At 34.8% G+C, this 13,038-nt stretch overlaps 1 long non-coding RNA gene across 1 annotated transcript in view; it reads left to right on the top strand.

The window, feature by feature from the left end:
• The window catches only part of LOC138718769 (uncharacterized), a 520,404-nt gene extending 507,966 nt beyond the window's left edge, over window positions 1-12,438 (top strand). Inside the window, exon 3 of the long non-coding RNA XR_011337144.1 lies at window positions 12,421-12,438. This is a non-coding gene — a long non-coding RNA (uncharacterized lncRNA). The remainder of the gene's footprint in view (window positions 1-12,420) is intronic.
• Window positions 12,439-13,038: the final 600 nt, after the last annotated feature.

Genomic DNA, 13,038 nt, shown 5'->3' with positions numbered 1-13,038 from the left:
TTTCAGAGTATTCTGCTGGATAAATCGTAGTTATGATCATGCAAACACAGCAAACAAAAGCTTTTTTACACCTTTCTAAGCAATTAGCTGGCTTTCCCTGATCACTATGCCAAACCATGATTGTTCACTAGAATCCGGTGCCACTTCAGCTATCGTTAATTTTGAATGGCTGCACAGTGCCAGTATTTTTACAATCTCATTGCAAAAACAGATGGATTCAGTCCTTTTAGGTACTTCAGAACTACAAGTAAAATCTGGCAATTGTTTTAGATTTTTACTTTTCACTTTTACCAAAAGATAATACTTAGCTTTTCTAGTATTTCTGTATACTTCAGGGTCTCTTTAGTGTGTTGGAGTACTAAATTAGAAAATCTTTCAAATCATCACTAACAAAACAGCAGTTGAATGTTTCACGAAATAAACTTTAGTGCAAATTATCATATAGTTGAATTAAAGAAGGCTTCAAGAAAAGCTAGTCAAGGTACCTTATATTTTCCTCAAGTTACAAGGTCACATGCAAACCCTTGCTGCAAGGCAGCTGTTTACAGTCATGTTTGCCTAACTGTAGTTTGTTTTTTTACCACACTTTCACTCACACCAGCCTCAGCGAATATCTCCTAAAGAGCCTAGCAGGTCAGATTTCAATATTTTGTGTCATAGTAATTCTATTAGATTTTTCATCCTTGCCTTATTTCCCCCGTTCCTCTCATATTGACGTATTTTGTTTCTCCTACCAGTTAATTTCAGTTTCAAGACCCATCCTTCCATACAGCTAAGGTTTTCCAGTTTTCAGATGTCATTGTAAATTCCTGGATTTATTTCTGTAGACTATCCTATAAAACTCATCTTCATCCTATGAACAATTAAACTGTTCTTTGGATCCTGTGAATCAAAACTTTAACAAACTATATTTCTCTCTTATCTTTCACTCTTCAGATGTGTCTTTCAACTTTCTAGTGACCTTCACTGTTGCTTTATAGAAACCTTCAGTTGCAATTTTACTTGTCACACTGCAGTAATCTTAGTCCCCTTCGCTTTGCCCCTAACATTTTCTATCATCAAGATCAGCAGTAAGGGCTCCGGACCCACACAAAGATGCAGCATGAGAATTTCAGGTGAAGAACCAGAGGATCAAGCCTTCCACATGAAATCTTATATCTCTTCTCCTCCAAAAAATGTTTTCCCCCCTCAAAATGGCCTTTTGTTCTCATTTGACTTCACTTTTTTAGGGTACTTTTTTCTGGTCTGCTTTAATGAGACTTCACTGACTTGTTTCCTATAGCAGTTAATGGAATACAGCTGAAGTTTTCTACTGATTATGTTATTTAATGTTTTATAATACTAAAATCCATTTTATGCCTGAGGTGAATGATAAATACAGTCTACTTTCCAAAGCACAGATAAAAAATCCTTGTCTTTGCACAGTCTTTGTTTAGATAATACAATGTGACATAGATTCAATGAGCTATAAATAATATTTGTTTAATATTTGACATAGTTCCTTCAAGATCTTTTAAAGCATTTTCATATAACATGAGACAAAGCAGGAGAGGCTGGTATTCACACTGCTCTTCTTGGATATATTTCCCAGGTACAAGAGTAACCAGAGAACAAAGAAGTAGGTTAATACTGCAAAAGGAAAAAAAAAATGTAATGGTACAGAGAAGAATACCACTTGTTTCAGCCTCTGAAAAAGGAAACAGCACATTTTTCTAAAAGATTGCTTGTTTTCACAAATGATTTACTGTTGTTAGAGTATTATATTACATCCCAGATTGTCCTTCCCAATCTGTTTACAGAACCTCCCCACGTAGACAAGCAACATGTCCAGACTCCACAGAGAGGAACATGTGAGGGTTGGGTGAGTTATGTAGGATTAGAGGAATGCACAGTGTCCCACTGCCCAACAAATGAAAAATATTCTGTATATTGTAGGAAGATTTTAACAAGCCAAACATATTCACAGAGTCTCCCTGAGCGGTCTGAATGTGGATTTATTAAGCCTGAGACAGTTCTCAGCTGTGTGATCTTCTGGGACAGTGCTGGGAACAACAAGCAGTTGAGACCAGTGGGATCAAGGGGCATTCAAACTTCTGCTCTCAGAGTCTCCTCCCTCATTCCTCAAGCAAAACTCTGCATATGAGCTGCTTGCTCAAAACAGCAATAGATATCATTTTTCATTATGAAAGTACTTTACATGATTTGATTACTCTCGGTCTTTGAGGAACTTTTTTCTTCAGTTACATAAGAGGGAATTGTATATTTCAAAGAGAATAGTTTATTTAAAAGCTATCTCAAGACCAGAGCAAAATTCAGTAATTTGGATTTCTTTATCAAGGAGTTTCACAGTAACATTAAGCCAATAAGAATAAAAAGAAATGAGGGATGGTTTCTTAGTTATCTGAATATGCACTCACAAAGTCCTAATGTTAAATATTGATATCATGAGTAGATTTATTTAGAACTGAAGTACTTTATTTTCAGTTTCAGCTGCTCAATATGATGACCAAATATTGCCATCACAAAACAGAAAGGACTATTCAGCTCATCATGTTACCCAGAGGAAGTAACACTGGCTATCAGTAACTAGTATAAAAAAATCCCCCCAAACTAATGCTAATTAAGTTTATTTATTGTAAAGAAGAGACATCTCATTTTTCTTTGTCATATGCTTTCTATGCAGCTGTTTTATGCTTTATACCGAGAAGACATCACTCATTCCAAATTATTAACATCCCAATAGTATCTCCAGGTATTAAATATTAAGTAACTCCTATGCCATGTAGGTAGGTCAGATTATCCAATTACCCATAAATATTATTTTGTTTTCCATAGTTACACAGGGGCATTTTTCTTCCACACAATTGGTTGCCAAGGCTACAACAAGTTGTTAGGAAATACAGCATTTGGAAGTCCAGACTGCAGGGGTGTAGGTCTTTCAGCATCGGTCAATTATTTGTAGTAAATCTCAGTCGATGCAGTATTTGAATCCTGAAGGCATTCTCAGCAGCATTCTTTGGGCTAACTAAGTTACTAAGTTTGATACAAAAGGAGAAAATGCTCATCAAAGCTATCAAATACACAAAGTACACAAGACTGGCATAGCTACATTGTCCAAAATAAAGAATTTAGGCACCTCTGGCAAAGGATGGGAATGTGCTGATCCTAATTGCATTATTCTCAAATAGAATCCCAACCGAAATCAATGGGAATTGAATCAGAGCAGAATGTCTTCTACATTTAGGGCCAATATTACCTTATCAACAGGAGTAATCGCATGCACTGCACAACAGCTTCTTGTTAAAAAGAATTACAAATATTTGCAAACGTCTGCTGCTTTATGTAAACTGACAAAATGAGACAAAACCAGCTTATAAACACAAAAAGGGGTAAAAGGGCTTGTGCACTCAGCTAGATTTATGTTTTCCACCCACAAAACTTTAAAGGCAATTTATGTGGCTGTTTTTATGTCTAAGTATCTGAACTGCAGGCAGAATACACAACTGAAAGAATTGTATTCAGAAATCAAACCCTCAATGGTCTACATCAGAATGTATGTTAAAAATAGATATTAATTGTTTGCAATTTTTCACTTGAATATACTAAAAAGTAAAATCCTATATTTTCATTAGAACAATTGTCTAAGATCTAAGCTTTTCACGTCTTTCAAATTGAAAGAAGGAATAGCTGCGCTTTTCAGACACATTACCTCATAAAAACAATTTGCTGAAAATAAATCGATTTGTATTGTGTAAAAGCTCAAAAAATTCTGCAAAGTGCCATAACAGTGCCATCATACACACTGTAGCCTTAGAACTTATAATGCCTATTTTTAAAAAGATGAAGCAAAATATAATTAAAAACTACTCTCTGAACAACCAGGAACATAATACACTGTTGTTTGAAGTGGCAGATTACATTTCTCAGGCATAATATGACTTTGAATAAGCAAAAATAACTTACCTCCCATGAAAGACAGTATTTTCTTTTTAAATTATTTTTTTCACCTTTAAAAAAAATTCTAGACATGCTGAATATCAAGTCTTGAGTTGTTTTTGTTTTCTCTTGAGATTTTTTAAACTATGCTTGTGAATGGACATCTCTTTGTCTCCTTTAAAACATTCTTTACTTAAACCTGATCACACAGATTTCCTTTTTTTCCAACCCAGACAGGAAGTTTTCAGTCATTTCTTTATATTATTAACAACATATTATTGACAATAACATTTTTAAAGGCATAAACTGTATAGAATAATTTTAAAAAGTAGAAAGTTTTCTTCATTTCTGAGACACACATTCTCCTCCTGAATTAAAACACAGCTAATGTGCAGTCATGTCATTGCTTGTGAGCTCAATATGAGAATAATTCCCAAAGACCAAGAATTTGCCTTTTTAAAATATTACATTGTAATTTTAAATTCTTGGCCAGTCTTATGCTAAGACTTACAGCATCTGTGACAGCAGTCTCACTATCTGCAGAACAAGAAAAGGTTTCGAAATATGAAAATATGATTATACATTTATTTTTCTTGTGTGCAACTGCATGCTTTTGGGGTTGTTTGTTTTTCTTTCCAAACTGATTTCATTGACCACAGAGTTTGCATTTTCTGCTCATTAGCTGATTAAAAATGCCAGTGGCCAGCTGATTAAGCAATTGCACGAAAAGATTTTCAAGTTTATGATCATAATATTTTGGTTTGGACCAAATTCAACTCCAGTTGAAATTTATGCAATAGTTACATCCTATTAGCTGTAGCTGAGGACTGATTTCTTAAGCTACCAGTATAGCCTGCAAATTTAAGGCACTAAAATAACCTATGGAATTTATTAGGAAGCTGCAAGCTTTATTCGGGAGCTGGTTCCCAACAAATCCTGAGCCAAGCCAAAAACGTTCATGTAAGATTGTCAAACATGTTAAAATAATGTATAAAGATACACCTTTGCTATCTCTAGGAATGTTCAGAACATTAAAATAAAATCTAGACATTTAGCTGTGTTAGGACTAAATTAAGCTATGTTAAGGACTACGCTTTTAAGTCCAGGATATTGTTGTGACCCATTATTCAAGGGTTGTCTGAAACTAGCTTTATGGGAGAGCTGTACTCCAATTCATGAAACGTCCTTCATTGCACCAGAAAAAAACCTGCAGAGACAATATTGTAGATACCCAACAAAGACAATATACTGCAAAAATTCAAAACTGTAGAAAATTGTATAAAGAAGGATATGCTGCACGATGTGTGTGTTTAGGAAATCAGACTTTTCTATTGCCTTTCTTGAGCCATTTTTTTTGAATGATAGAATCATAGAATAACCAGGTTGGAAGAGACCCACCGGATCATCGAGTCCAACCATTCCTATCAAACACTGAACCATGTCCCTCAGCACCTTGTCCACCCGTCCCTTAAACCCCTCCAGGGAAGGTGACTCAACCCCCTCCCTGGGCAGCCTCTGCCAGTGCCCAATGGCCCTTTCTGTGAAACTTTTTTTCCTAATGTCCAGCCTAAACTTCAATCTTCCTATGCTTTCTGTCAGCTAGCAAGTTGTGTGAGTCTGCAGCTATTGAACTTTGTACGTTCTTATCCATGGATGGAAACTAAGAACTAACACGGGGTCAAAAGGAGTCTGCATATTCCTGGACTGTAACTACATAGACACCACAATCAGCTCACAAACGTTGGGAAAACACGGCTGGATGCCAGGTTAATATTAAAGCTATCATGTATACTTTTCCACTGCTATCTTCTTTAGGCAAAAATGTGAGACAGGATGATGCACTAGAGTTCTTCAGCATAAAAAAAAAAAAGGTAAGAAAAAGTTTTATATGAAAGATTCTGTTCAAGATAAAATTGCACTGTGAGATATAAAAACACTTGAAGCTCTGCCTGGCTAATGTCAAAAAGCTTGGATTTTGTGTTCTGGGCTCTCCATCACTCTCTACAACTATAAACAATACAGTGATACGGTTATAAAAATGGATCCTGGTGACATTGCTTCCTCTTTTGTAATTCTCTGTCTGCTTTAATGTCCCTATCCCAGCTGCCTATTTCTTTTTGCAAAGGGAGCTTGGCAAAAAAAGGGCTATTTCTGGTATAGTATCTATGTCTGCCTCCTTTAAGCATGGACTGGAGCTCACAGAGCCAGCTGAGAAATGAGAAAGGCAGGGGGGTCTATAATTAAATACGTGTAAACTGTGAAGATGTACTTTAGGAGAGGGTTGGTCAGTGTGAAGCAGCTCTTGCTCTTAGACCAGAACCCTGCTTCCCTCTTGGCCTCAAAATGCTACTCAGCCATAAAGAACAAACATAGTTCTTCATTAATTTTGGATTTTTCAAGGGCCACCACAACATGACAGCATCTTAAAATATTACTGTAATATTTTAAAGGAACTATTCTCAGTATGCCCAAAAACCTTCACAGTAGTAACACTGGGCTTGGAAACATCACCATGAACTCAGGAAAGCTAAGCCAGAAAACTTACCGCTTGATTTATTCGGTCATGTTCCCAAAAAACTGAAAGCTCATAAAATCCTAAGATATATATTGCTTTTTATGGAAAACTCTCAAGGGGAGAGAGTATTTGGGGTGGGTGTTGTTGTTTGGTTGTTTTTTTATAAAAAAATCTCGAAATGTTTTTTTAATCTCCTTGGACTCATAAGGGAAATGATGATGATAGAGAAAAGTGGGGTTTAACCTCTCTCATGGTTTCCCATATTGTGTCTTTTTGTTGTTTGTTTTTTTGATTTTTTTTTAACATGCTAGTATTTCAGACAGTGGAACGGAGAGCGTATTAGCAAGAACTACTCCTTTGACCTATTACAAGGAGTGAATCTCATGTTAAATTCTATTACTCCCTCCATTTTAAGTCACGGAACATTTCAGATTTAACTGGACTGAACCCTGTGGAAGACACACTGTTCTCTTTCAACAGCTAAAAAATATGAACTCTGTAAAAAGCTTCTTGAAAATAAACCAGATATGTCAGTACTGACCCTGTATCTCCAAGTGTGGGGTCATTGAGATTCAGAACTTTAGTTTGTTGCAAAATTAAGTAGCAAAACTTCTAAAACTGGAAATTCCCACTTACATCAACAGAATTAAGGTGGACAAGGTGCTGAGGGACATGGTTTAGTGTTTGATAGGAATGGTTGGACTCGATGATCCGATGGGTCTCTTCCAACCGGGTTATTCTAAGATTCTAGGATTCTTTCTTGCTCTCTTCCTGAAGTGCAGAAATTTCAAAATATAAGAGTTGGTTTAGTTTTATCTATATGAGGTCAACGAAGTAGTGGTGTACAGACTCCTATTTAATTTAAAGTCATGATAAGGGATTGAGTTTATTACTCAGTCTAAACACAACACAATTAGCTATTTTTGCTTGAAACAAACAGATTTTTTTTAAGTTTTCCTTTTACCTGCAAATAATACTACATTGCAAGCACCTGTTTTTTTCATTATTATGAGCTCTGTATACTTCCAATGATCAACTATTTAAGCAAATATTTGTTATGTCTCAATTCAGTAATATTTGCAAAGTGCAGCTTCTAGGATAGATGGACAAACAGTGATTTAATTGCAAAAATTACCACACTCACATGTCAAACCTGTAATTAATGAAAAAAAAAGCTATTAGAACATCAGCATTAGTCATTGCTACCACACTGTTTGTCTAGTCCATTAACATCCTCCATTTAGTCCATTAACATCTTGCAGCAGAAGAAAAATGGATATTGCTACAGTAGTTAAAACACAAGGATCTTACTTATATAACAGTACTGAGTTAGCACTGGTCAGCACAAATTTTCTTGCACAAACAGGGTATGACACTGCCAGGACAACAACCTTCTGCTTCTAAAGCTCTCAGAGTATTTGTGCAATATTTTCACTTACCTGATAAGGATACATACTTGATATCTTATGCTTCTAAAAACTTCAGGCTTTCAGGATAAATGTATTTGATTCCTGGAATGTCAGTTCTATAAAATTTCACTTTTTTTTTAAAGATTTAGTGCTGCTTTTCTCTTTTTAATTCCACATTTATTTACGAGTTTGAAATGCTTCTTAAAAAATCTTTAAGACCTTCTATTGCCTTATTTTAAATAGCTGGGCATTGAGTTGTGACTGTCTCAGGGAGACAGGATTTACTATAGTCTTATCAGAGGAACTGCAGATTTTGCTGGACTCTGCTTGATGATCAAGCTTCTAAATAGCCAAAACCCTACTATTGTTTTCCTTGGGGTTCTGTGAAAATACAAGCTTCACATATTTTACTCCTATTAACATTGCATGAAGGAAAAAAAGATGTTCTTGTCTTAATACCAGCTTGAAATTATTTTTTAGTTGATGTGGGGCACACTAGAAGTAGATTGCAACTTGGAATTACTAGGAATATATAGAATAACAATTACAAGGGATCCTGAGATTTGACAGCTTTGCAGACATATGGAATAAATATATTATTGACTGTTTATGTGCCACTTTCACTGTCAAATATGCCCAAACCCATTCCAACTATAAAGAGGTTATTTGAAAAGTTATTTCCAAGTTTGATAGGAATGGTTGGGCTCCATGATCCGGTGGGTCTCTTCCAACCTGGTTATTCTATGATTCTATGATTTTAAGTTCTGTAGAAAAGATTGTATTTCTGCTTTGTGAAGCAGATCTGTATTCCTGGATGCTTTCTGTGCCTTTTTCTGATACTTATAATCAGACAAGGTGGCTGGGAATAGATTTTTTCAGAAAGAGTATTATACAGCATTGAACAGAAGAAATGCAGAACACATTTACATGTCAAAATACCTTTAGCCTTTAAAAATTAATTATTTCGCAGTCATACTTTCTTTCATAGCCTCCTATGAAATAAATAACTTTCTTCATAGCTACTTGCTTATTATGCATGTTTCCTAAATTAATTATTTATCCCCAGAATGGTTTCAGTCTGGCTTTGTATAGCACACTAAACCTACAAGAAAAAAGGGAAATTACATTCTCTTAAGCTTCTATTATAGACCATCATCTCTGCACAGTAAGTATGTGCCTATTTGTGTATATGCTTTGAAAATACTGAACAATCCAAAATACCTTAATGAATCTATATCTGGGTTTTCTTTTCAGATTTAGTCAATAAAAATCATCATAATAATGTAGAATACTGGTGGCTGGTATAGTCATTTGTCGGTAATTTACCAGTGGCAACTAATGACTGAAAAGTGATGGTTTGGTTACCTCAGACCCTGTGCCAGGCACATGCTGATCAATTTTGACATTCCCTTAGTGGCTAGTTCTTCTGGCTATGTGTATCTTGAATATTTCTTTGCCTATGGGTCCAGCCATGGTCAGAGACACTACAGCAATTTTCCATCCTCAAAACTGCTGTGTAGTTGCTATTGTACAATATAAGTAGCTGCTTGGGGGCTAAACTAGATGATGCCTTTGTCATTCCAAATTTCTACGTAAGTATGCAATGTGTCCTTTCTTTAAGTGGTCCTGTTAATTTGAATGGGAATAAGATTGGATGGTGAACATTTTTTAGATTGTTTTTGTGCTAGGGGCAAATATAATAAATTCACCATATGTCCTGTATTTACCTGCAAAAATGACTACTATTCTGAATGTGGAAAAGGGCATTCATTGAATTATATCTGGCTGTATACACAGATTACCCTGTAAGAAAGGGCAAGAACTTTCCGGTACACATTAATTTAACATTTGCAGACTCATCTTATTAACACAAACTAATTACATGCACTTGCCCAGGAAGACACAGTGAGAGACTGCTGAATCTAATAAAGCCTTCTGATACTTTACTGCTGTGTGCTGTGCTGCATTTTTGCATGAATGTGTCTGGTGTTAAACAAACCTAACTCTGCAAATACTGTTTTAGAAACCACACCCTTCACGTTCAAGGCTTTGATACTATAAAGTATCTTGGACAAAGTGGACAAAGAACTTGAGAGTCAATGCGGATACCTCCTTCTTTCTCTGTATCTATCTCCTACTTTCATATATATTTCTATAATCTGCCTCACTTTCAATATTACTTTTAAAATGTTAGTATACTTCTGGTTAGACACAGTATTTGTTTGCAAGAACAACTACACAGGTCACGCATTTATGTGTATTTAATCATAGAATCATAGAATCATAGAATAACCAGGCTGGAAGAGACCCACCGGATCATCGAGTCCAACCATTCCTATCAAAAAAACACTGTAAGAAACACTGTACAGTGAATTTTCCAGTATATAGCTGGAGGGAACACCATGGGTGATCGAAAAGTGCATATTGCAACACATTCTTACTCTTCAGCTAAAGTTTAGTTGCTTCAAATCTTATTCAGCGCCCTTAAAAATATGCGTATATCTCATGTCATATCTTGCATGTGAATTCTAATACTTTACCAGGGCAGAACAGAAAGTGAGAAGGGAAATCCTGAAAGTTTAAATAAACTTAATATTTTTCTGCACCAGGTGCCTATTAAAAAAATATTAATATATGCATATAATTCTTTGAAGTTTTATAAGATCTTCATAAATATTTTAATTTAATATTAAATCAAATACTTTTTGATGGAGACAATCTTTCCTACAATCTCAATAGGTACTTGTGACCAGATTCTGCTTCCAGTTTCATGAACAAGTACTAGAAATCTTAGGTAAGCGAGAACAAAAGCGTAGTTCATAAGCAGAAGTTTCTTTTTTCACACAAAATTCTTGTATTTGGGAACCCATAAAAGACTACAATGTCTTACAAAGAAGTAAGCATGAAGCAGATTTATATCTTATGCTTTAAAAAGAAGATGTGAAGAACAATTCTGTCGTAGCACTTTGAAGGATTTTGGGTTGTGCACTCAGCATATTGAACCAAAGTAGAAAATAAAGTGGAAAAGTGAATAGAAAATTACATTTAATTAAATTTTAACAAAAGCTGAAAAAGCAAACTAATGTGAAGACAAAAGACTGAAACGGAATAATAGATAAAGCAGACTAGGAAAATCAGGTAATAGAGTAAAATGTTTTAATGCATTTTCATATTGAAAAGGTTCCATTCAAATTAGTTTCTTAAAATACTTGTCAAGGGAACATATATCAGCCAATAGGATATTCACATCATAAAATAAAAGTAACGCATCTTATTAATAACTTAGACTTGTAATACTGTGAAATTTAATTTTTCAAATATATGAATGTTAATTATGTCAGAGGATAATTATAGATCTTTGATCTGCATTACAGTACAGATGAAAGCTCTGCCCTTGCTGACAAGAATGTTCTTTTTTTTCAGTACAGAGAAGAACAAACATCTTTGTAACAATTGTAACAATTATTGGTTAATAATCCAACTTTAAACATTGTTCATAAAAGTCAGAACATTAATACATCTTGATTCTGACAATGGTTCAATTTTGTTGAGAATAAGGTTAGCTGAATAGTTAATCAGAACAGTGTTCTAAGGATTAAAAAAATATTTATATTGATGGCTGCAAAAGTTCTGTACTTACGAGAATTTAAGGCAGCCACTAGGACTCTACGTACTGATAGTGTTCACCTACGCCAGGATATAATTCAGTGCACTCCAGCGTTCAGCATTCATAGAATCATACAGAGATCTGTCATTACGATGATATTTCTTTTCCTTTGTTGCAGTTTTAAAGTATCAAGCCATATACCTTTGCTTCCTACATGGTAATGTCATACCTTTCAAATATGGTGTTTTCCCTGCAGTTGATTATCTTACTCAGTCTTCTGAAGATTCTTTCTAGGAACTCACTATCCTGTCTTTGAAACGTGAAATTCTGCGAGAATTTTGTTTATGAAATAATAACATTGGTATTCTTTTGTATTATTTACTTTCACCTGGTTCACAGCTCCTTTAATACTATTGGAGGGCTTAAAGTCTTCATGTGAAAGCAGAACTTTATTATCACCATATATACAGAGAGGGAGAGTTAGCTCCAGTCCTAGGTCACCTGCATTTCTTGATTAAGGCTGTAAAAAGCTCTAAAAAGCATTTCCATGTAACAAGGGGAAAAGTCATCCACCTTTGCAATAAAAGTCTATTTTTCAACCAAGAACTGAATCTAGCTTCTTGTCCGTTACCTGAACAAGGGTAAAGGAACAAGTTATGTCTTAGATTAGACTGAATTTAAATTATTTTTATTTGCAAAATGTGAGATCAAGCAAAGGAGTAACTAAAGAGGTCTTGAAGAAACCAAAGAGTTGAACAAAGTAATGCCTGCAGTTTAAAACAAGAGGTGCCAATTTCTGAGTCATTCCTCTGTTAGACAACTAGCATATTGATAGTTAATAATTTTGGGGAAATAACATAGTTTGAATGAAATGAAATGAAATGAAATGAAATGAAATGAAGAAATAAAGATACATTTTTTCCCCTCTTAAAACATCAACAGTCTAAAGTAAGGTTTTAAGTTATTTTTTAAGTTTCTACATATTGACCTGAGCTTGAAAAGTGCAGACTATCCACATTCTAATGAAAGCGTACTGCTCTGCAGTGACTTTGAGGTGGAAAATAAATTTTAATGAAATACATACAATGGCAGAAGAGGTGGAACTACATGATCTTTAAGGTCCTTTCCAACCCAGACTATCCTATGATTCTATAAGTCTATGATTTTACTTTTTGCCATATGAGTAGTTTCCAAGTGTTAATTTGTTTGTGCTTTTATTTGCTTCCAGAAACGGTAGAATTTAAGAAATTGATTAAACTACAAAAAATGTGTCACTGATTGTGAGTAAATCCAAAACATTACAAGCCCAGCTTTTCAGCTTGTGCAGATTTACAAGTCTTAAAGGCTAGATTTTATTAGAAACTCCATTTGCCTACTTACAGCAAACTCAAATAAAGTTTAAACAGAGCTGTAAAGAACTTCTAATAGAAAACAAAACTTAAATGTATAATCCCATTAAAAAAACCCAACACTGACTGGAAAAATGGAAATATTTGAAAGTAAATGTCACATTTCCAATGAGATTCTTGTGTTCTTGTCATTCAAATAACATTGCAAAGGTCACCTTATTA

The sequence above is a fragment of the Phaenicophaeus curvirostris genome, chromosome 3 (genome assembly GCF_032191515.1).
Source record: "Phaenicophaeus curvirostris isolate KB17595 chromosome 3, BPBGC_Pcur_1.0, whole genome shotgun sequence".
Classification (NCBI taxonomy): Eukaryota; Metazoa; Chordata; class Aves; order Cuculiformes; family Cuculidae; genus Phaenicophaeus; species Phaenicophaeus curvirostris.
Note: the sequence above shows the minus strand (reverse complement) of the source record. Positions and strands in the feature narration are given on the sequence as shown.